The 25,775-nt window shown below is 45.4% G+C and overlaps 1 long non-coding RNA gene across 4 annotated transcripts in view; it reads left to right on the plus strand.

Annotated features, from left to right (window-relative positions):
- LOC118973370 (uncharacterized) overlaps positions 1 to 25,775 on the plus strand; it is a 72,857-nt gene that overhangs the window by 36,597 nt on the left and 10,485 nt on the right. For all 4 annotated transcript variants that reach the window (XR_005062676.2, XR_005062675.2, XR_005062677.2 and 1 more), the window contains 2 exons: positions 22,482 to 22,579; positions 23,016 to 23,137. This is a non-coding gene — a long non-coding RNA (uncharacterized lncRNA). The remainder of the gene's footprint in view (positions 1 to 22,481; positions 22,580 to 23,015; positions 23,138 to 25,775) is intronic.

Raw genomic sequence — 25,775 nt, forward strand, 5'->3', positions numbered from 1 at the left:
CCTGTGTTAAGGCAGAACTGCAAGCATTTTCTCATAGATTACATATGGAAGATGAAAGAAAGAAACTAGTCAAGGGTGACTCCAAGGTCACTGTTGTTCTATTTCTGTGTTCCCTTCAAACTGGGTCACATGTCCCTCCCCCTCCACACACACCTTCACGGGCTTCCAGAACATTGTGTACTTCTCTGGATCACAGATCATAGAGCCTCCCTGTGTCTCAGTTTCCTTATTTGTCAAACAGATGATATTAACAGTCCAGACCTCATGGAGGTTTTGTGAGGATTCAAATAGGTACTGTGTGTAAACTAGCTGTTACATGCCAGATAGTTCTCAATGCATGCCTCACAGTTGCGTCCATGAATGTTTGCTATTATTTCCATTATTTTGTTTTATTATTTCTATGCACAAAATTGTCTATGTTGCATGCCTCTGGATGCCAAGTGTAAGAGGAGTGGGCACTCAGCCATCTGTTCCTGCCAGGCTGGCCTCTGCCCACCCACTTCCAGGCAACTACACTTGGCAAGGGAGGAGGAAGCATTAGATTGGCCAGAACCCAGGATAAACTTTGGGTGACCTTGGACCAGAGGGCAGGGCTCCTCTGCCTTAAGGGCCGGGGCCCATGCATCTCTCTTTCTTGTGCTTCCTCCCTCCTGTGCCCTCAGGGAAAGTCAGCAGACCCAGTGCTAGGTCCCGCAGAGGCATTCTGTCTTCCTAGTCACTTGTAAATGAAGGAAAATGGGAGGACTCAGAACCCCCTTGTTACCCAACCATCTGTCTTTGTTTGTCCGGGTCAAATACCTGTTCCAGGAAGTCATCTGAAGGATGCAACCAACCCAGGCACATTCTATCAGGAGGTGGTGATGAATTCCCAAACTGCTCCCCCTTCTGCCTACCTTGGGGACCCTTGCTTCCTTTTTTCCTTGCCTCCCTTCTCCTCCCTAGGGTCTTCCTGAAAAGCCCCTTTCACTCTTTTGTGTCCATCCAGAAAACTCAAAATAAGTCAGATCATTTCCTCCCAGACACACAGAAGGGGTGAACAGGGCCTGTTAAACACACTCAGCGTTGCATATTTGGGTTGTGTTCCTCCCGTCCCTACCCACTCTGTTCCTTCATCCTTTGTTTCACTCCTTTAAGTGACTGGATTTTTTTATCCTAGAGAGTAAAGCAGACTTCCTCTGAGCTTCAGAGTTCAGCCATGCTTTGCCTTTTAAAGGGGAAGACTGCAGAGATAGGAGGGCACTGGGACACCCAACAAAGAAAGGAGCTGGCAGCAAAGCGGCCCTGCCTGCAGGGATGGGGCAGTGTCAGCAGCCCCGGCACCATGGTGGCAGGACCTAGCAAAGCACGCTGACTGCTTTGCAGCTGGAGGAGGCTGGCTCTGCCTGGCTGGCTGTCACGTCGGGGAAGCCCAGCAAGGACCAAGTGAGATAGCTGCGGGAAGTGGGACATCGGTTTGAGAGCTCACAAAAGCTGTGCAGTGAGTGTGCTCAGGAGCCTACAGGATGCACAAGCACAGCCCCTCACCTTCTCTCTGAAATAACTTCCCATCTGTCGGGAGATGGGGCATCTGCAGGGCCACTCAAAGCATCCGTGTGATCGGCCCTCGTATGGCTGTGGCAGCTCCAGGGGTGACCCTGCAGAAGCATTGTCCTAGTGAAGTGAGCCTGGGATCTAGGTGCAAACGGGATACTGACCAGATGGGCAGGAATTAGCCCCGTTCTGGAGTGGGTGCTGGTGACCAGTCTGATGAGGACAGTGTCGGATGAAGTTGGCAACAGACCTCTCTGCCCCCCAGAGTTCTTTCTCCCCTTGCTTCCCTTTATTCCCACTCACAATTTTCTTTGCTTTTCCATAGGTCTCCTTTTCCAGAAGATTCCATCAGAATGGGAAGTCCTGAGGAGTAAAGGCCCACTTAGTTTCTTAGCCCTTAGTTTCCTTACACAGAAGGTAGGACAGTAGAGGGCTCATAATGCATATGTGCTCAGATCCTTCCATGCCTTGACATCTCGTGAATCTTGCCCTCTTTTCTTTCTTTATGCCTCCAGGCAGGGTGATGTCTACGCATTTTCTATGCTCTGGATAAAACTGACAGGACAGAGATGCCACACATTTCCTCAGCAGCTTATTCTAGGTTTTGGTTTACCTCCCTGCTCTGAGGAAACTAAGTAGTTCTACCCTATGTTTAATTAAGATTTCTCTTGCGGGCAATTTCTTCCTGAGTAGGTTTTGTGAATGTGGAGAACAATGACTAAATGCCTTTTTCATATAGAGCATTTATATGCTCACATATACAAGTTAATTTTCTTTTACAACCCTGTATTTAGCCCTGCTTGGGCCTCATTTCCATGCATTTGCATGTTAATATTCATACTTATGCAGATATATTCCTGGATTCAATGGAAGAGAATATCCCACACAGAAGGTTGAAACTGACAATTTATTCACAGAACTTGATCCTAAATTCAGAACTTCACTGGGCAGTATTGCCAAATTGAACAGCAACTGCTTTTCCTGTCCTGTGTAGAAATGGTTACAAATTCTATTTTTCCGTTTGTCTCTGACCAAAGGGGAACAGAGGTAGGAACTTCATGTGGAAGACATTCCCTGGCAAGACAGTTCTGAAGAATGGCATAACGTCCTTAAGATGTGACAGGCATCTGGGAAGAAACGGGCCATCTGGGTACCAGCAACATCAGTCCCTCGCCACGTAGATGCCATTCTGAAACGTACTGTCTTTGGCAGCCACTACTGGTCCCTTCTGATATATGGCTTCTCTGTTTAGAACTTAAACAAAAAGAAGCAGCTAAAGAGGTCTGGTATTAGGATATCCACAGCTCCCATGATTCCTAAGAGTTAGGACCCCACAATGGGAAAGCTAATATTTACTGACTACCTATTATGTGATTTACTGGTTCCTTATATGTTGCCCTGCTGCCCTTCAAAAATGGTCCTATTAAACGAATGTGATTGTTTCCATTTTTCAGATAAAGATACTGAGGTTCAGAGAGGATGAGTGCCTTAGTAAGGCCAAGCAGATGTCAGAGCCCGGTTTTCCAGTTAGATCTATCTGAGCTCAAAGCTCATATTTATTTCTGCTTTGTAGGGTCCCAGTACTAAAGGAAGAGTATTTTGGGTGCCTTGGGAATGAAATGCTTTGAATAACCTCTCTGATTATTTTCTTCCATGAAACCTTGTTCAAATTAATGTGCAAACAGGTTGACTTTGTTCTGTCTCACTAGAAAACAAAAACGGAGGTGATTAGTGCATAGTAAGCTTTACTGGGAGGTGCAATGCCAGGGGAACAAGAGAGGGCAAAGGGAAGGGGATACCTGGGGACAGGGAGGACAAGCAAATATGAGGAGGTTTGTTTGGAGCCTGGTCATAGGTTCCTAGAAACACACGGCTGGTGACTGGCACAAGGGACATCTTTAGACAGGCTACAGGGCAGCACTCATGTCAGAGCAGACAGTCCAGGGTGGGGAGAGGCATCTCTGTCTCCCAGCTCCATCTCGTCTTGCCTAGTGGCACCACATTTGCCCTACAGGGTGATAGGTTAGTTCACCTGCACTCCAGGTGGTGGTGCCCCAGCTGTCCAGGTAGCCTCAGAGAAAGCCAGACCCCTGCCTCATGGTGAAGTCTTTCATCTGAAGTCAGAAGTGGCAGAAAGAGATCTCTGGGTTCAGCTGGTTGGACACTGGATGTGGGAGGTACGGTGGCAGACATGACATAGAACATGCCAGAGCCCAGCCCTCGGCCAGGTAAGGATGAGCCATGGAGCAGTGTTAGGGGATGAGCTGATGGGAGCTAGTGGCCTAAGCCAGGGGGTAGGTGGGGCCAAGAGAACCTGAGGAAGTGTATAACCTGGGTGATGTCAATCTCCTTCCTGTGCCACTCAGACCCACTCACATCTTACAATACTAGGATCACACACTGCAACCTAAAACAAGGAGAATCTGTTTCTTCCACTTCAAGGTGGTGGCCAGTTGCAATCTCCTCAAAGGACTGAAATATGAGTAACAAACCCAGCTACAATCTCTGGTACTGTGACTGATACTGGAAACATAAGCGATGTTTATCATCACTTTCCTTATCATTCCTTTGAGATTTTCAGAGCTGTTCTGGGTTACTTGACTATTGATCCAAGCAGACTACAATCTCAGCCCATACTTCTTGGCCCTGGAGTCACAATTACTCCAGGTGACCATCTGCAGTACGTGAGAATATCAGAGGACACCACAGTGAATACCTGGTACCTAAATAAACTCTTTCATCTCCCTTTGTAGCAGTGCTAGAAATTGGGCAATTTCATGCATCAGTTAAATATGTCCTGTATATTCCTGCTGATTTACTGGCCTGGGGAGCCCATGAGGTTGTCAGTTTCTGGTCCATTTTCTCCCTTGGAACTAGGATATCAAACCAGGTAGAGCCTCAGCATAGGGGGACAGGCAGTACAAACTGTACAGGTGGGTCACCGGGAGCGACTGCACTGGGGCAGCCCTCCATTCCCACCTGTGGTCCCAGCACCCATTTCAGCTGCTGAGGACACAGAGCAGCACAGAGCCACTGGTGCAGAGCAGCCATAGGCCAACTTTTTTTCTGTAAAGGCCTGGATAATAAGTATTTTAGCTTTTGTGGGCCCTCGCATAGGTTGCAGCCACCAGTACCTGCCATTTGAATGTGAAAGCAACCACAGACAACACATAAACCAATAAAATGGTTGTATTTCAATACAACCTTATTTACATAACAGACATTGGGTCAGATTGGCCTGCAGAGGATGGTTTCCTGACCCTTAATTTAACATAAATACCAAATCCTGGAGTTCAGCGTCCACACCCCACAGGTGCTCTCTCTGGGTTGGTGTCTTAGCTGTGCCTTGGAGCGTTTAAGCAACGATTCTTCCAACGCCTGCCTCTGGGCTGCCGGATGCACGGTTAGACCAGGGAAGCTCCTTGCCGCCTCTTTACAGTAAATGGCTCAGCAAAATCATGGGAGGTAACACAGATGAGGCATTTTCTCAGTCCTGCGATGTGTTGCTGAAGGAGCCTCACAGTCAGGGAAGGAAAACTAATACCTGGAGTTCACAGCAATTTCAGGAAGGACACACCACCACTCCTACAGGGCGGCGGGTGTCTGATGTAGTCAACCTTCCACTTAGTCACTTATCTCCCTGAAGAAGGAGGCCCTAGAGAGGATTCGTGTTGATCTTCATTGACACTGGGGGCATCTAGTGTCAGCGGCTGTCATCCTAGATGGAGGAGACCTGAATTGTTAAGTTTATGCACAGACCCCATCTGGGTCACCACAGTGACATTCCTGGGCTGGCTGCACAGGCATCGAGGCGGTGAGTGGGGCGGCTGGCTGCCGTCCACAGGGTAGGTCAGTCCACTCACTGGACTGTTCGTTGCCTTCCGAGTGGCGGACAAGCTGAGCGTTAACTTGAAACATACAGTTCTACCTCCTTTGTGGCCAGTGCTCAGTCACACATATGTATTTCCCATACTTCCTTTTCCTGAACCTTCTAGTTACATATTTACTAAGCTTCTGCCTAACTGTGCAAGCCATTAGCTGCTGTCCCGGACTGTGTCTGTCTGTGCCTCAGCCACTGCTATGCTGTGAGTAGAGTGAACGTACGGTCCTGTGTCTGCACACCTGTTTGTCCTCCATAGCTTCCCAGGCCACCCCTCACCCCCACCCCAAGGTGAGGCTGTAAAGAGGAGGTGAGTTCTTTCCTTGTCTGTCAGTTGTTCCTAGGGACACCTCACTCCCTAGGTGTCCGTGATCAGAAAGAGGATTCCGTGTGGTAGACACAGGCGGCACGGATGTCTGGGCCGTCTTTAATGATGCCTCCATACACGCTCTGGATCTGCCCCAGCCTGGTTCTGAAGTTACCCACCTACCATGCAACAAATCACTGCCCTCCTGCTCAGACCTGTGACTACGTGGGCAGGTCCAACAGCCACACACTGGGTGTTTCACGGTTGTGTGCTGGTCTCTACTACCAGGAGCTGATTTTCAAATGCAGAGCATTGCTTGGTGGCAGAGCCGTCAGCATGGGTCCAGAATTCTAGAAGCCTGTGCTGTGCCTTCCTAAAGGGACTAGTCAGAGGCTCTGTATGCCACTGTGATCTGTAGTGGAGGTCTCAGCACCTTGGGATCAGCCACTCATGATGCTCAAGGAATAGTGAAGTTTACACTGGTTTCTGGGCCTGCTACAGAGCCTCATCTCATGCTGGCCCCTAGTTAAAAGGGGCATCCTTTGAATCACTCAACCGATATGCCAGAACAAGATTCCCAAGGGCAATATATGCTGCCCCCAGATTCAAAATAGCCCACCAAAGTCTGTGTTTCTTTTTAGAGATAAAAGTTGCAAGTTGCAACAAATTTGCTATGGTATAATCCCAACCACTGGACCCCTAAAAACTTAACCTGAACCATTTTCAGGTTTATCTCCCATCTTTTGGTTCATATATAACTTACTAGGTTACCTACAATACTTGTCATCTCATACTCACCCAGTCTGACTAGTATCATGTCTTTAATAGTGAACCAGTTTGATGCCTGAGGGATGTCAAAATGGTCAAGGTCCTTACAGAGTAATTTCAGTAGCCAGCTGGAGAATTATGACATTGAGGTTAGAGGTGGTGATCTGCTACCATTTCATGTAAAGGTGAACTGTTTTTGTTCCACTTTATTTGTGGTGTAGAGAAGAAAGCTCTCTGCATCAGTAGCTACATACCAAGTTGCAGAAGCCACGTGTCCAGTCCAGTATTTGGCACAGTTGCTGGGAGTGGGGCCAGTGCCTGGTTTGGTCCCACCTCTGAATCTGGAAGCGATAGAGCAGCCAGGGCCCTTGTGAGTGTGGATGGGTCTGACCTAGGCCTTCTGTCACGGCAGCTTTGGAGGCAGGTCTAAGGCTAACCCTCACCCCACAGGGAGTTGAGGCCATGTTAGGTGGTAGCACTGGGGTTTTGCAATGAATAAGAGGTTAAGACCCAGAGAAGATGAAGCTAAGACTTGGAGAAAGGTGGGAGGCACTGTAACTGGGTCCAGTTTGAAGGATGATGATAAAATGCACTTTTTTCAGCACACTTCCTCCTGTGCAAATTTCATACAGGGTCAGAAAGAAAAAGGAACTTCAGCCTCCCTAGGGTAGGTAGGAAATTTTCAGGGAGGGAATAAAACTGAGTTTGTACCTTAAGGGATGAATAATGATTGTCATCCTGTTCTGGCAGGTGCTTCTCATAGCTCCCGCGTATTTCCAAACACCAGATGTACTTGTCCACAGCCACTTTGTAAACAAAAGCAGCATCTCCTCTTCTGCCAGACATATCACCTCTGTTTCTCCTCCTATTATGATTATTATTTTTCCAATAATCAGCAATAACTTCTCATTAGCAGTTGACTTAGACACACAGGTTTCACTTAGAAATAACTGAATAATAGTATTTACCCTACAGATGTGTTGTGAATATTAAATTAGATACTACATGGAAAATGCTTAGCAGAGTGCTTAACACACAGCAAGAACTGTTTCCAATATTAGTTATTAGCACCATCATTTTAGAAGTTGCTAAAAATAACAGTTGAAAAAGACAATTTTACCATCTTAATAGAGATCTTTGCTATGGCTTCGTGTTGGCCAGGACAGAACTGGATCTTTGAACAGTTAACACAATCTTCAAGACACCAGATTGCAGAATAATCTCTTGATACCATCCCCCTACACTAGTCGCTGACTCCCTGGCCGCACACATTTGTGTTCAGATGTCTACATTGCATTACCTTTTTCTCTTCACTCCACAAATCATTATTCATCCTTTAAGGTACAAACTCAGTTTTATTCCCTCCCTGAAAATTTCCTACCTACCCTAGGGAGGCTGAAGTTCCTTTTTCTTTCTGACCCTGTTGAAATCTTGTCCATTTCTCCATTACATTGTAGGACATTTATCTAAGTTCTGTCTCCTATAATTTGCGAACTTCATAGGAACAGTAATATATCTTAATAATCCTCAAATCCTTAAGGCACAGTGGAAGGCTTGACATAAATTAGGCATCCATTAAGCATTTGTTGAAAAAAATCAATGAACGAGTTTATGATTTTATACATGAGTTTGTCTTTATGATGCTCAGGGTATTATCTTTTCTTCTCAAGAATAAGGAAGAGAAAGGACTTTATCACAGTCTGGAATATCCTGATTTTTCCTTAATAGAATACCAACTAAATTAAAATGACAAGCCAGTCCATTCAGGCCTAGGGTGTAATTCAACTCCAGAAAATAGAAGGGGAAAGGAAGAGGTACTATTTGTTTCTAAAGTTACAGTACTTAAGAGTCTGGTGCTGACATAAAGACAGACATATAGACCAATGGAACAGAATAGAGAGAAGTAAATAAATCCATGCACATACAGTCAACTTTGCCATATGACATACGTTGCCAAGAAGGCACAATGGAAAAAGTATAGTGTCTTCAACAAATACTGTTGTGAAAGCCATATATCCACATGCAAAAGAGTAAAATTGGACCCTTAAACTGTACCATGCAAAAAATTGACTCAAAATGAATTAGACTTAAACATAAGACCTAGAACTGTAAAACTCCTAGAAAAAATCATAGTGGAAAATTTTCATGTCTTTGCACTTGGAATTGTATTCCATGAATATGACACCAAACAAACAGGGAAAACAGCAGAACTAGACAATATCAAACTAAAAAGCTTTTGCACAACAAAGGAAACAATCAGCAGAATGAAAAGGCAATCTATGGAATGGGATACATATTTGCAAATTATATATACACGAAATATCCGATAACTGGTTGATTTCAAAAAGCTCCTACAGATCAACACCAAAAACACAAAAACAATGAAACAAAACGAAAAACCCAAGCAAAAATATTCTAATACCCTGATTAAACAATGGACTAAAGATGTGACTAAACATTTCTCCAAAGACATCCAAGTGGCCAAGAGACATATGAGAAGATTCTCAACGCTGGTAATCAGGGAAATGCACAGCAAAATCACAACGAGGCATCGCCTCACACCTATTAAGACGGTTATTATCAAAAAGTCCAAAAGACAAAGGTCGGTGAGGACATGAGAAACTGGAACCCTTGCTTCCAGGGTAGGAATGCAAAATGGTGCAGCCACAGTGGAAACTATTTGCATGATAAAGTTTAAGGGTCCAATTTTACTCTTTTGCATGTGGGTATATGGCTTTTGCAACAGTATTTGTTGAAGAGACTATACTTTTTCCATTGTGCCTTCTTGGCAACCTATGTCATATGGTGAAGTTGACTGTATGTGCATAGATTTATTTACTTCTCTCTGTTCTGTTCCATTGGTCTGTTCACATGGTTCCATTCAGATGAAGTATCTAAAGTCGAATAATTTGTAGAAGCAAAGAGTAGATAGTGGTTGCCAAGAAATGAGGGAGCAGGAAATAGGGAGTTGCTAATCAACATGTATAAAACTTCAGCTACACAAGTTCTAGAGAACTGATGTACCTATATATAGCAATACCACATGTATGCTTAAACATCTGTTTGGAGGGTAATCTTACATTAAATGTTCTTACCAAAATAAAAATTCATAAATAAATTTTAATTATAAAGAGAGAAACTGAAAGAGGAATCTTACATTACTCATAACTTACCTTTATATACTTGAACTTAGTTGAAACCACTACCAATCAACTCACTTGGGACTGGGTCTTCTCATTGGGATTGTGACATTTTAGCATATTCTGTAAGGAGGTATAGGAATTTCCCAAGAAGTGAATTGTGTAAATGCGGAAGTGGGGATTGAGGAGAACAGGGATGGGTACAGAATCCATGCAGAGGGCTATTTCTGGCACAGGTGCACAGAACTGAAATATTTTGGTTTTTTTAAAGTTTTCTTTTAATTTTTTAAATTGAAGAATAGTTGATATACAATATTATATTGGTTTCAATTGTACAACATGGTGATTTGACAGTTATCTACATTATTAAATGCTCACTGCAGCTAGTAGAGTTAGTGTCTGTCAACACAGAAAGATGTTATAGAACTATTGACCATAGTCCCTGTGCGGCACTCTCATTCCTGTGGCGAATTTATGTTATGATTGAGATTTTGTGCCTCTTTACTCCCTTCACCTACTTCACCCACCACCTGAGCCCTTTCCCCACAGTCACCACCAGCCACTTCTCTTGGAGGGAACTTCCCATGGTCTGTATGGCTGAGATGAAAAGGAGAGGGCAATGGAGACAGGAAGACTGGTAGAGAGGGGCCATGTAAGAAAAGCTTCGTTCCATTATTCTTAATAGTTTGAATTTTATCCCAGGTTTAAGCCTTGGGGACACACTGCTGTTTTTAAGCCATCCAGCAAAATCTTGGGTGTCAGTAGGAAGGATGAAATAAAGAAGAGTTCAGTTTGGAAGTCTGTGGATGCCAACCACACACTCCTCCTTCCCACTGGTTCCTAACCTCTTAAGAAATGGACTTGAAGATCCGAGTCTAACGTCACTCACGCCTGGGCCAGACCAGTTCCCATTACTCCCTGATAGAACTAAATTCAAGAAGGCAGCTTGAAGCCAAGTCAGAATGGGGGTTCCTGGCAGCCCCCGCAACTCACAAGGACAGTCACACGCGATGAGAGCGTGACTACCAAGCAGACCCTTGTCCAGCCTTTGGATGGAGGATAGGCTCTTGTCCACACAGCCAGGCTGGGCAGAGGGGATGAGAGTGTCACTGACCAGCTCTGGGCCAGCTTTCCGGAGCAGAGGCTCTGCCCCGCTCAGGAGGTCCGTGTGCATCAAGCTTCTGAGGCACCTTAATTAGGTGGGCTGCTCACTTTCCCACGGGTGGAGGAAACAGGACAGGTGGGGCCAGATGACTGAGGCACCTGTGGTCACTCTGCCCCCTAGGAGTGAGGTGGAGACCTGCTCCTGCTCTGCATGGAGATCAAGCTGAAAGGAAGGAGGGGAATAGGTAAGAGTTCCTACCTAACAGTGCACCTAGACTCAGGAAGGACACTACAAAGATTACGACATCAGGAGCTTGTCTAAGAGATGGTGAGACCCCCAGTCAGGGAACAACATTGAACGGAGAAGTGGGTATCAGATAAAACAGCAGCTGTGTGCGTTCACCAAAGCATCTTCCTTAGACTCCGCCTTCCTGGATTAGAGCCCCTTATCTGTCGTGTAACCATTACAGCTCAGGTCACCACTCTGAGCCTCAGTTTCTTCACCTATACAGCAAGCAGGTTAGAGCTGACAATAGTTAAGTCCCTTTCCACCAACACCTCAGCTTGTTGACACTTCTACCCTGAGCTGAACTTTGGAATTTTCTTCTGCTATCAAAAACTGCACAGCATAAAACTTAAATGACCAGGAACCTATTAAAAAATTAGTAGTTACAACCCCAAGGAAATGAAAAGTTTAACAAGAGTACAGCCAGAGCTGATGTTTGAATGGGGAGGAAGCATTCTTACAGGATCCTTAATTGGTCACTGGGGCAGCCGGAGTGAGGCGGCTAACAAGCCAAACAATTTTGATGACATAAAATTAACACCAGGACATAGGAAAAGCCTGTTTTATTTGCTATTTTATGTGTTATATGACAATTTAATTAAACTTTGAAGGAATCCAAGCAGTTAATTCCCCAGAGAAATAAACCAAAAATGACATTCAGGTCTGTCTCCTAAGGAGTAAGGCAAGGGAGTACTTTCTGCATTTTATAATGCTATAAACCCAACTTTTACTTCAAAATTAATGACTGTGATTAAATAGTCTCGGCCTTCCCTGCACCCCTTCTCGTTTCTCCTCTCAGGATTGACTTGAGGCCATCTGGAGTCTCCCAAAAGAATATGGTAAAGGCAATTCGAGTGCCACCTCATGGGCTGTAGAATGAACCTCTTGTACATGTAGCACTGCTGGGTAACATGTACATGTAGAAATGCTGGGCATTTCTGCTTTCTCCTCACAGATACTCGTGAGATGGCATAATAATAATAATAATACTAACAGCAATAGTAGTAGCAATAATGAAACATCAGCCAGGAGGGGTTAAGTGATGGTGCAATAACAAACATCCCCAAAGAGCCCCGCCGGCTCAGTGCTTCCACAGCAAAGGCCTACGCCTCACCCGCACTGCTGTGCACCAAGCTCTCCATGGTATATGGTCTCCGTGGTATAAGGAAACCAAGAGCACTGAAGGAGGTGCCACCAGCTACAAAACCTTCCCTCTGGAATCTGGAACAGACATGTCAATTCCACTCATATTTCATTGGCTCAAGCCAGTCACATGATCACCTCTAGCCTGGGGTTCAGGGAAGTGCAATTCTTCCATGTGCCTGAGAGACAGCAGCACTTCCTATGTATCAGGCTTTGTCCTAAACAATGTGTGTATATACATGCATGTGTGTTTGTGCGTGTGTGTATATATATATATCTCATAGATATGTGTGTGTACACAAATCTATGCATATTTGCATAAATATATACATACATACATATTCATTTAAATAATTTGAATAATATAAAAATACCTGTGTAGTAGATTCAAAAGATCTTGAAGTCTGCAATCTCAGTATGTGTCAACATTATACTTTTTCCACTATGAGTCTTGAGCAAGAAAATTAGCATTTAGTTTCTCCATTTTTTTGTTTTGGAAATGGAAAGGATCAAATTGCTCACCTCACAGAGCTGGTGCAAATATGTAATGCTTATGACATTGTTTCATAAATGACCAACAAGCGTTCATGATTTTTATCTGCAAGGAAAGGTCAGTACATTATCCTAAAAAAATAAATGGAGACTGGTTGAAATTACTTTTTTCTATTCTGGTCAGAAAAGGTAGCTCTGTTTTCCTTGAAATAAATGAAGACTTTAGTTGACTTTAAACTTTACCTCTAGTCTGAGCAGCATGTCTGTCATCTCAAGTTCTAAGTTCCCTCTGCTGAAGCTATGATTTTCTTTGCAATTTCATAGCATTTATTCTGTCCCACTCAGTCTGGTTTAACAGAGCAGTTTGATATTATAATAGCCTAATAAATGGATGGATCCTAGAGTGCAACCACCAGGTCCCCACACATGGGCATAGGAAGGAAACTAGTCTCAGTGGGGTGTTGGTAAACAATGCATTTGGCTTTATAAATACATTACACAATTTGATCTTCACAATAATTTTGAATGAATTATACAGGATCACCCTCTTGCTATATGCAGAAACTGATACTCAGGGTTCTCCATGCAATTGTGGAAACAGCCAGCATTTATTGAGGACTCACAATGGGATGAGATCCTGCCCTGCATCTGACAGTGCAACAATCACTCCCCCACACATACACACGCACACACGCACATGCACACAAACCTGCATCACTTAGCTCGGTGCTCACCTACTAGCCATGTAACGAATGTTCAGAGTTGGTTTGGGAAAGAACAAGGAAACTTGAATGAGAGGCTAAAGACCTGGGGCTTGTTTTGGTGCCATTCCAGGAGCAGAGCGGCGTTTGTCGGTGGTGCAGGCTGGAACTGGATGCAGGATGAGGGGTAGGGGAGGGGAGGGACTGAAGCTAGGGAACGTTGTTGAACTAGTTCAAGCAAGTGGTCATAAGCCCAGGGCGAGGGAGGTGACAATGGAAATAGCTCTGGGCAGTGCAGTGAAGCTCTGTAAAAGATCAGGCGAAGTCAGGTGGAAAGCATTAAGCACACTCATTGATGTGAGGGCCAAGCAGGAGAGAGGCGGCCGGAATGGGTCAGTGCAGAGTTTGGGTGCCTAGCAGGATAATGGTCCCATTTATAGCAATTGAGAGGCCCACAAAAAGAGCTAGTTTGGGGTGACATGAAGAATTGATTTCTGAGTGTACTGCACTTAACGTTTGGACAGATAATCAAATAGAGCTGCCTGGCAGATGTCAGGCATTCTAGAATCAGGGAGTCAGGAGGGAGAACTGGCTGAACTGGGACATTGGTGCACCAACAGTGGAAGGCTGAATGTTCAAGCATGAGGTATGAGGAAGCATCCCAAGGGAGAGAGCATGTAGGTACAGAAGATAAGACGCTGGAGGGGAGGACCTCGAAGCAGCAGCATTTAGACGAGCAGAAGCAGACTGAACTCTGGGAAGCATGTGGGAGTTGGGCTGCAGAAGGTGGATTCAGTTGCTCAGGACTGAGGGAGGGCTGAAGGTCTTTTGAACAGGAGATAGTCCTGGAAGCCGAAAGAAAACCAGTGCTGAAGGGTCGGGGTGTGATCTATGATGGAGGAACACCGAGGCCAAGAGACATGCTGCCCAGGAAAGGTGGCAGCTAGCGAGAGGCTTTCTCTCTAGAGGCTTACATGTGGGTGAAAGACAGGGAGTAGCTCAGTGCTGGGGAGGGGACCAAAGTGGCTTGTTGCTTTCCAGACCAGGGAAGGGGAGAAAAGTCCTAATAAGGGAGAAAGAGAGGAAGGAATAGGACAGAGAGAAGAATCGACGTGTCAGGTGGACCAGCAAGCGTAGAGGCTGGCACGTAGCAATAACCAGATAGACTTTAGTACCAGAGAGGGAAGCAAAGGCAGGGAGACGGCAGCAAAGCTGCATCAGGAGGGAATGGCAGTCTTCATTTCCAGAGAAAAGGGAAGGTCTAGTGCTTCTGCCAACAGTAAGAGCCTTGGGTTAAGTTGGTTACCGGGCCCCTGCCCAGGCCAAGCCTCACCTGTGTTCCAGTCTCTGCAGACTGAGCAGAACAGGGCAGCGCTGAGCACCCGAACCTGCTTCAAATCCTGAATCTCCCACAAGGCGAGCATGTGGCAACCCTCAGCACATGCCTGTTTCTAACAACTGAATTAGATTTGTCTTATCTCTGATCTTTTCCTTCATAACTGAAGTTAGGTGATAAACAAGTAGATGCTAAAATAAGAAAGGCAAATTATTTCTGAAACACCTATATCATGGTATCAGCTTTTATTTACATTATCTTAGACTTTATTTTAGACATTATCCTGAATCCTCCTCCAGTCCTCTGGTTACTGAAGTGGCATATCCGTGGCTCAAAGCATTGCTCACATGTCTCCAAAGAGCGCTGACGTTCCCGTCAAGGAACCCTGTGCAGTTTGCATTCATGACCGATGCACCGTCTCACACACGGTTAGCACTTGGACATGCTCGTCAAAGGGCCTGGAGTCTGGTTTCTCTTTTTCAGGGTGGTTTTCCCTCTCCCTACCCCCACCCAAATGTTGCATTTCCTGCACTTCCAGCAAAAGCTGACCATGGATTTATTGCTGATGTTAAGAATCATACTGTGTCAGCGTGCAGATCTCTCTGTCAGCTTATCAAAAGAAAACAGCTTTTATTTTCAATGCCAAGGGAAGATTGGGATGGTAGCAAGACAAGTAGGGAAAATGAAGGGGGAAGAAAGAGATAAGAGTAATGGACAGTGTGAGCAAGGCCGGGAAGGGTCGGGGAGAGTGGGAGGTGGGGGAAGGCACAAACCATTGGGAGGTGAGAGGAAAATGGGAAACGGAGGAGGGATGGAGAAAGAGGACAGATGAGGAAAGGGTGTGGAGAGAGGTCAAGGGCAGTGAGAAGGTACATGCAGGACGTCCATTTCCAGCTGGGAGCCCTGCCCCATCGCTGTGAATTCTTGCTGTTTAGGAACCGCAGCAGACCAGGTCTGAAGATAGCAGACAGTCTGTCGGACACTTAATGATTTATAACAAGTACATGAGAATGCCATTAAAAACTAATTCATCACCACCAGGCTAAATGACTTGCAAACATCTGCTCTGCAACAGGACCCTCTGGGGAAGAGAATTTCTAGGAGTTGAAAAGTTCTTCTGATGTGCGTATTGCAGATAGAGTTAAGATACAGACACCAGCACTTGGGACACTAGTTTTCCATCCAAAGTGATTAATTAGGGTGATGCTTAAATGTTTCTCTTTGACTCGCCTAGTTCGTGCGCAGAAATTTCCTCTAAGCTGGGTACCCTCCAGAGCGACATGCAGATGCAGAGATGGCTGTCTTCCACTCTGGTGGCTTGGTTCCAGACGATGACTAAGTTTCCTAGAAATGGTAGGTCTCCACCTTTCAGTCTGCTGACCGGATCTTTTATCAGACAGCAAACCTCAATACAAATGAGCTCTCAGGCAAAATCTGTTCACTTCTTGCTGAAGACTTGACGTGGATCATTCTTCTGGGACTGGCCTTGGCTTGGTTCCACTCCTAGCCTTCAGGCATTTCATTCCAGTCAATCCTTAAATTTTCCTTTCCAGGCAAAAACCTATAGGCGTTGGTGTCTTGTGCTACATACCCCGTGCTTACCTGGGAGTTAAAGTGCAGGCACACTAGATTTTAATATGCCTACAGATTCCCATCTGTTATGGGCTGAACTCTGTTCGCTAAGAAGAGGTATTGAAATCCTAACCCCTAAGGTGACCTTATCTGGAAATGGGGTTATTGTAGGTGTGCTCTACTGACGAAGTGTCCGGATCCATGTAGCTTGTATCCCAATGAGAGACAGACTATAACAAAAAAAGAAAATTTATGTAGGATGTAATGTCAGGTAGTGCTAACACCCACAGTAAAAAACAAGTAAGAAATTAGAGAGTAATGTGTATGTTACCTGGATAGGTGGATGAGATAAGGTGTCACACTTGCTTAGGGACATGATTGGTAGCATCACCATCTGTAACATCATTTTCGTTCACATTATAGCTGGGATTGAACACAGGCTCTTGAAGTCCAGGGTAATGCTGGTTAACAACATCATGCTGCCTCCCAGTGATGGAGAAGAGGAAGAAAATTCATAAACATTAAACAAACAAACAAACAAATAAATAATAGTAGCTACAGCCTAGATCTCTCCTTTCATCCCAGAGTCTGGAGAAAGCTACCAAGTAGGTCAGTAAAAATAAATCCTCTTTTCAGAATGTATAGAATATTAATATTTGGAAAGGTGACCATCTCTGATTCCTGTAGCCATTCAGCATGACTGTAGCTCGTAAATGCCTCTCTGCATTTTCTCTCCTTCCTGGCTGCATATGCATGTGCCGTCTCCAAGGGGAAGAACATCTCCTTGTGCTGTATTGTTACTGAGAACAATCAGACGTAAGGTGCAGTGGTTAGGAACACAGCATTTGGAGCCATTTTAATCCCGTCCTACCCCTTCCCAGCTGTGTAATTGAGCTAGATGAGCAGCTGGCATATGAGCCCCATAGAGGCAGGTCTCTGACCTAAACGGCCTGGTGCCTACACAGTGTGCTTTGTAAATCACAAAGAGTCAAAGAATGAGTGACTCAGAGGATCACCTCCTAACTCTAAGGTTCAATTTTCATGTATTTAAAATGGAAACTACAATACACACAACAGGGTTTTGTAAGTTAGTTGAGATAATGATTATAGAGTACTTAGCATAATGCCTGGCACATAGTAAGCAATCAAGACATAGTAGCTTTATAATTCAGTGCATTTAGGCTGAAGACTATCCATGCTCAGGAGAGAATATGATATGCATCTCTCTGAAGAGTGGGAGGGTAAAGCTAGACATATTTAGAAATAAGTATAAAATAAAATGCATACTGTGTTCCAGGAGCCTCCAGGCAAGGTGTCTGAGAAAGATCCCTAGAACCTTTAGGAGAAAATCAGAGTTCGTACTCAGATGGCATTTAGGGATCCTTACCTGCCCATGCCAGGATCTGTCCTTGTATCTATCTACGTTTTCTGTAGGAACCTCCTATCCTTCCGGATAGGTGTGATTGTGGTCAAACTTCCAGATCTGGTACTTAGCACAATGCCCCAACAGAGTTGGGGACTGAGCCGTTTCCTTAACCTGGAAGACATGTGGATGGTATTAGCTTCTAGAGCACATGAGTTCCATGACGGTCTTTCTGTATGATGTCATATCATGGATTTATCCAGAACCTCAGGCATCTGCACTCCCTCCCTTCTGAGTTCTACTAACAAACTATCCCTTGGACTTTCTAATCCATCAAATGGGAAAGAAAAATGTCCTCTGTCTACCTCCCAGAATTGCTCAGAGAACCAAACAAAAACAACAAAGCATTATGAAAGGGTAAATGCCCAAATGTAATATTATTATTACTAAATTGAGATAATGATGCATACTTTCTACAATTTTTAAAGAAATGTTGCAGGATAATTTTGTAACGGTCTGTTTTTCCCTGAAGAATATCTGTCTACACAAATTTGAGACTTTCCATAAACTGCCTTTTAGTTACAAGTTCAGTCCATCAAAAATCAATAAATACTCATTTGCAATTAGCAAAGTGCATTTACACCCATCTTCTTATTTGCAATTCATGACAACATACGGAAGAGTCATGGTGAGGGTTTCTATCGCAGGTGAGGAGACCGAGATGGAGAGAGGTGGAGGGACCTGCCCAGGACCCTGCGGGACAGACCGAGCTCACACCCAGCTCTTTCAGCTCTTGACACCACAACTGCCATTATCGCCCAGCTGTCCCAGCAGGCCTTTCTCAGGCTTGATGGGCGTAAGTAGGCTAATTATTGGTAATGTCTTTTTTTCAGTGATTTCACTTGCTATCTTGTCTCAAAGCCCAGGTTCTGAACATAGATATGAAAGACAGCCTCTTTTTATTAGTTTTGTTATACTTGCGTTTTTTGGAAAAAAAAAAAACGTTTGCAGAAAATACAGACACGGGCTCTTTCAGAAGGGCATATTGATCAGAAAGCATTGTGAAATTACACGGCTGTGCAAAGATGATCATGTTCATTGGAAGATGAAGGATTTGAAGGACTTAATCAGCCGGGTTAGTAGCTTAGTTGCTAAGATAATTTTTACTTATTGAAAATTAGGAAAAGTTATTTAGAGCACATCTGTAAGAACTGGGGGCTGGGTATTCTCTAGCTGCTTTCCACTTCACTGTCCTGCTCTGTGCCCTGGGAGGCTGAACCCCAAGGACTACTTCACCCTCACTTCTTTGCCTCTTGTTTTAGATGGGAATCAGACAATGGGAAGTACCAGCAGAGGGAGAGACAGAGTTTGGGGTGTTTATTGCCCTGCGCTGCTGTAGGTGGTGGGGTGTTCCTGCTTGAGGCTGTAACTCCCACAGGGGTGTTTCCCTGCAGCTGTAGGATAACTACAGGACCCTCTATACCCCATAACTCTTCCCTCCCCTGGCGCCTTCCTGCCTGCAATGGCAGCTGCTCCTGGCCCTGCTCCCTCTGTTGGCACAGCCCAGACTGTTCCGTCATCTTTGGATTGGCTGTAACCCGGCCCACGTCTTTGAAATAGTTCTGGCATTAAACACTTCTATGCTCTCTGTTGAGTGGCTGCTTCCTCCTGGGACTAAGTGGCGCTGGCGATGACAGATACAAAACGATCTGCTTCAATCCTATGTGCTCTGACCTGCAGGAGGAAAGATGCTCCTCCCCACCCCACCAACACACCATTTACGGGGAAAAGGCGATGGGAATCGGTGGTGCCTGACAAGCAGTAGAGCTTGATCCGTTGCGATGTCACAGACAGCAGAAAGAATGCCCACCAGGACTTTCACACCCAAGCGGCCCATGTCTGGCAGCCACTATCAGTGGCCTTGGCCACAGAGCTCCTCGGTCTAAAAGCACAGCAAGTGAGAGGAAGGTACAAAAAAGTCCCTGGAAGTAGAAAGGCAGCCAAGGATTTGGTCAACAAGTGACTAAAAATAGACTAAGGGGCAAAATTCATGGCTACTCCTATTTTTTAAATATTATTTTTATGTATGTTAACTGCATACTATGTTGTATGTAATAAAATAGTTTCTATTGTGATTTTAATAAGGATTGTATTTAGAGAAAGATGACCATTGGTTAGCTTCTGTGGTGACTTTGCAATGAGCCAGCTGGGTCCAAATGCACCTTCTAGGCCAGAATCTCCTCTCTGGTATGTTTGGGAAAGTTGGGCCATAAAAGAGAGATTCTTGTGCAAGGTTAGGAGGCAGGGTGACCAACCCTTCTCAGGGTGCCCACAGCTGAGGTATTTCCCTGGGGACGGGACCTTCAGTGCTAAAACCAGGACAGTTTCAGGAAAGCAGGGACAGTGTCCCCCTGTTAATAGGTGGGAGTCAAGCAGCAGCTCACAGCCTGTTCTCACGCACCTGCAGGCTCCCCTGGATGGTACAGAGCATCGGCGGGGGGCCTGGGGCTGTTCTACTTCCTCCATCTCCTTGTTCAGCTTCTCCGACCTCTGGCCACGTGTGCCCGTAGCTCTGTGAAGAAGGGACACGCAGCACCAATATTCACCAGCTCAGTCGGGGCTGCTTGTGGACTTCTGCTCATCTTCCATAGCCACCTTCTCCTCCTGACAGCCTGCTCTGCAGAACTCAAGCTCCAAAATCAGAGGCCAAAATAACAGCATTACCAGCACCCACAACGGCATGAAGTCACATTTCTATAATAAGTCCCCTTACATACACATATATGTATATATATATATCCCCGAATACATCTCTAGCTTCTGCTTCTCAGATTTAACTCCAGGATACAGTTTCATTCCCTAAGTTTCAGGCATTAAACACTCCTTAGGAAAGAGGCTTATAGCTGGGCCCCCGCAGGCACCACTTCTTAGCCACTGGGGCCTGCCAGGATCACCACGTTTGGCCTAGAAGGCAGTTATCTATCAGATGCTGACAGTAACATCATATCAGATAAATCTAAGGGGCAAAGAGGTGCAGAGTCCAGAATCACAGTCACTACACTGCTCAAAATTCAGTGTTTCCTAAATATCTACAGTCCTAATTCTTTATTAAGAATTAATAGTCCCCCAAAGATTTTGTCCTGCCGTATTTGCCTTACCTTATCTACCCCACTTTCATCTTCACTTAATCCTCTAACAACAGGAATGATTGGCTATTTCTTCTTTGTTTGCAACTAATTTTCTGAGTGATCTTGGGCAAAAATAAACAACAAAACAACATTCTAGCCTTTAGTTGCTGATATCTGTCATTATCTAAGTCATAACAGTCACGTCTGTCTCAGGCTCTGCTCCCGTTTTGCTTTGTCCTCCTTCACCCTGTTACCTGCTCGACCCCCGAGCGGCTGTGATGAGCCGCTCCTGCCAAGTCTCTGTTTTTCCCAGGCACAGCGAGAGGCTGTTTCTCCAACCATTGCTATTACTGAATAAGAACGATATTGATGATAGCGATAATAACAATGAATCATGATGGGTAATTACCAGGAACTGGGGTAAATGCTTTACCTGTATTTTCATGTCCAGTCCCCACAGAAGCCCGAACGAATGTAGTCTGCTCTCCACCTGGATCAGACAGCGGGTACTGAGGATCAGAGAGGCGCAGGAAGTTGCCTCCGGCATCAGAGGCTAGGAAGTGCCCACTGGGGGTGTCAGAGCAGTCTGACCCCAGAGCCCAAGGGACATTCTTTACACTAGTAGGATCACCCTGGTCACACTGTATCCTAGTCAGCTCTTCCCAGGTCTGGGCGTCCTCTCCTTGGTAAGTTTTAGACAGGAGGGACAACCACTGTTCATTTCTGTTTCTGGAGTCTTCAACACTACGTCTGGCACAATGAAGTCGAGCAGAGCAATGCCCGAACGGGAAGGTGGCGGAGGGATGGCTGCCAGCGGCCTGAGGATCGTTCTGCCCCACCTGATGGGATGCTGGCCGGCCGAGCTGGCCGGGCAACGAGAGGCCCCTCCGTCTACCCTGACTGTGCACCCGTGTGCTCCGTGCCACTCCCGCTCCCCCCAGCGGGAGCCGATCCCAAGCTTGCAGCCTAGAGAGAGCACTGGGGCGTTGAGCCCATCTGGATGGGGTGCAGGACTGACCCCCAGGAACGCCTGTTCTACAGACTCTCAGGACTCGGCAGGGGCACGGCGATCTATCCATTCTGTGGCCAGGACGAGCCTGTAAGCTCCCTTGCTCATGGGAGCTGCCAGCTCCCGATCTGGAGGGACTGCCCCTCTCTTCTGCCTCTCCCTGTCCACCAGCAGTCCTTCAGCCATCGCGACCTCCTTCAGCAAAGATGGGCACATGGGAAATTGGCACAACCTAGTATCTGAACCCTGCAAGGACCAAAAGAAGGGAGGGAATGTGCTGGTTCTTTCCCACTCCTACTTAATATTTCATGGCCCCAAATAACTTGCTATTCTTGCACAAATTGCAAAAATATATGCTGACTTTGATAATTAACCTGCTGCTTTTAGCTATGGGCTGTGTAAAAACATCAGAAGGAAAAAAATGCTGGGATTTTCCGTTTTCCCCTCGTTGCTCTGCTTTACTCTTACCAAAACTTGGGAATCAAATTATCTGCTTTTTCTGTCAAACAACAAAACATTTGCCCAATAAATCTCTACCCTGAATCTTGTTTTCCTGAGCCTAAATCCATGTCATTATGCATCACTCACATCCTGAAAATGCAATAAAGTGGACACTAAAGTGTGGCTCAGCCTCCTTTGGTCAGCATAATGATCCTAAATGTATTGGATATAAAAATACTGTACTAATTTTGCTTACTCTTCATTTTTTCCCTCACAAACAGAGAAAAACCACCGTGCCTTTAGGGGAACTGAAACGCAGCCGCGTCTGCTCTTAGGAGCACGTAATGGGTTCCAGCATGGCTTCCTCAGTGCCTGGCGGGTAAGAGCCTCAGCTCCTGGCCTGTGGGTCAGGGTTTCCAGTGGCCCTGCTGGAGCCGGGGACCAGAGGCCAGCCAATCAGGAGCCAGAGAGAGTGACTCTGTTTATTGGCTTACTCTCCAAATATATTATTTTTGTCACTTAATTTGATGCCACAGGCAATACTTTATTAACCAACTGTTGGGCACACTCCTGGTCATTCTGTTTATGGGAAAAGAGCACTGTGCTAGGAGTCCTGACGCACTAGGACTGCGTTGCCCTCTTCAGTTTGGTCGGCCACTGGAGACTCCGTGACGTTGGGAAGCCGCTCTCGGTTAGCATCTGACTCTCTGTAGACTCAGGCTGGAGGAGCCCCTGGCTCCCCTCGGATTTGGGAACATGCTCTTGAAGTAGGTGCGTGTTCTGGGAGTATTTTTACGTTTCATGTTTTCATCTAGATAACCTAGGAGAAGCTGAAAGGGATGTCTCCGTCGGGTGCATGACTAAGAGCCCAGCTCTTCCTGTGAGTCAGCCCAGCCTTCGCGGCTGCGTTAACTACCGCAAGTGAACAGCTTCACAGGTAAGGTTTGGCGTTCATTGTCCTGCTTCTCTTGGGGGTGGGTAAGAGGTCTCCAGTTTGAGAATCACTGGACTAGGTCACACATCTCTCCCCCATTTGGTGATTTTCTGAAATTCCTGAGAGTGGATGATTCCACGTGTTTGCTCTTTTATTTTTTCATTCATTCGTTGTTTATCACGTGTTGTGTTGCACACCCATGGCAAGCCAGACGCTGTCCTAGCCACTGAGCCACCCTGAATGAAGAGGAGCCTCTCTGGGCTTCCAGAATCTCACAGCCAGGCAGGGGAGACACACATATCCATAGACACTTACTGGACATGCAATTTTTAATTGAAAATATCTTTGAACTACCTTCTAATAAAGCAATCCGTAACCCTAAACATAAACTCTGTCATCTTGGCCTGCTCCGTCTGCATTCACAGAGCCCTGGCTGGGGTCTGGGAGACTGGAGCCATTTCCTTATCCACATTCAAAGGTTACCGTGAGAATGAAATGAGCAATTCTGAATAGAAAGGCCTTGAAACAAAGGGTTTTATGCTTCCTTGAAAACAGGAACAACTTCTGGTAACTATTTTATTTATTAAGTTGTACCTTTCCAAAAAGCCATATACCAGAACAGAACTGATAAAAGGTGCGAAGGACAAGGAAAAGCATTTGCTCAGTCTGCCAGCCTCCTGGGCGGCGTGTGGGTCACAAAGCGCCTCAGCTGGGGAATCCTGCAGCCGGGGTCTCACCCCAGCTCAGTATGCCCACCCCAGTGACTGAGATAGGCTTCCCCACCTCTCTAAGCCTGCATGTTTCCTCATCTGAAAATTGTTCTAATCATTTCCACTTCAGGGAAACTGTGAACATTAAGTGATTTGTAAATGTAAAATTTCAGTGAATAACTTTCACAAATCCCAAGGTTTGTCGTTATCTGTTTCTTATTCCTGGACTCAGTGATCAGACTTCTCTGGGTTGAGTCTTGAATCTTGGCATTCAGAGGAGTTTACAGTCTCCTAGACCCCTGCTTGCCCAGTGCCCTTCAAGGGCTTGCCCCAGCCCCTGATAGCTAGGGTGAGCAGCTCAGAGTTACTATGGTGTAAACATGGATGAATGAATACACATATGACTCTCTTCATTTTATACATGGGAAAATCATGTGTCCTTGGTGTTCATGTCAGAGAGTGGCCAGATGGAGATTAAATCCAGAGACTGCAGTGCCCTCTTCCCCATCCCATCCCTCCTCCAGTCTTTGACTGTCTCATAGAACTTCTCATAAAACTGGGGATGAAGCCTGTTCTCCATTCCTGACACGGCCACCACCCCCGTAGGCATGGAGTTGCTCTTCACTCACATTGGCTTTGGAATGGGGCACAGTTCCCAAAGTTCTCCATTTCCTACTTCTCTGATATTTTCAAAGCTAAAATGATCCCACTTCTGTTTAAAGGTTCTCTCTAGGGATCCATGTGGGTGATGGGATGGAATTCGTAGGAAAGAGCCAAAGACATGCTTCCCTGCCTCTGTAGGAGTGGAAATGACAGGTTCTCGTCTCCCACAGTCGTTGTCCCTACACATACATTTCAGGAATGCAGTCCTAGAATTTCCACCAAAATCTTCCTCTTAGTCCAGGATGATCTTCATAAACTTCTCTTCTCCAGGTCATGGTGAACATTTTTACTGTTAAATACACTTAGAAGGTAAAATGAAGCTATTTTCCATTTGCCAGGCTATTTTTAAAAATAATTTCTTATATTCTTTAGAAAATTTTACAGGCGTGGTAAAATAAGCATTGATTTAAAGGATATTAATTATAGCTGCTTTATCTTTTAACGAATATTTTAATTTTTACTCATGATCCAGCATTTGTTGGATCAAAGAAAAAAAATGTACTATCCTATTGCGCATCAAGTCTGAGCCCAATGCAGACAAATATTTTACAGCTTTTTAGCCCAGCTAATGCCCAGGTAGCACTCAGGCTTCCAGATCCCACCCATTTGTCGCTTCCTGTTTAGAGGCACTTCAGTTGTAGGAAGGAGTGTGTGACTGAGACGACCTTGTGGTCATTTAGGAAAGGGGTCCATGAATGTCCTCTGGTCTTTGCTGCCCATGGTAGACAGAAAGCTCCCCCTAAATATGTCCATGCTCAAATCCCTGAATCTTGTGCATATGAACTTTACATGGCAAAAGGGATTTAGCTGAGGCAATAAAGGTTATGGACCTTAGAAGTAGATTATCCTGGATTACCAGTCTAATCACATGAGCCCTTAAAAGCAGAGAACTTTCTTAGCTGGAGTTAAAGATATGTAGCAGAAGAAGACAGATTTAAAGTGTGAGAAGAAGCTGAGCCACTGTCACGTGGAAAGCATGAGAATCCATGTGGGCAGCCTCCAGGAGAAGCCCCGGCTCTGCTGACAGTCAGCAAGGAAGGACTTCAGTCTTACAACCACCAGGATGAATTTGGCCAATGACTTGAATGAGGTTGGACGTAGACTGATCACCAGAGCCCCTAGGAAGGAAGACCACCCTGCTGACACCTTGATTTTGACCTGGTCAGACTCTTACTGAACCATATTGTCTCCAGACTTCTGACCTAAGAACTAGGAAATAATAAATGGGTGTTGTTTACAAACTTTGTATGGCAACCCTAGAAAACGAG

The sequence above is a fragment of the Manis javanica genome, chromosome 2 (genome assembly GCF_040802235.1).
Source record: "Manis javanica isolate MJ-LG chromosome 2, MJ_LKY, whole genome shotgun sequence".
Lineage (NCBI taxonomy): Eukaryota > Metazoa > Chordata > Mammalia > Pholidota > Manidae > Manis > Manis javanica.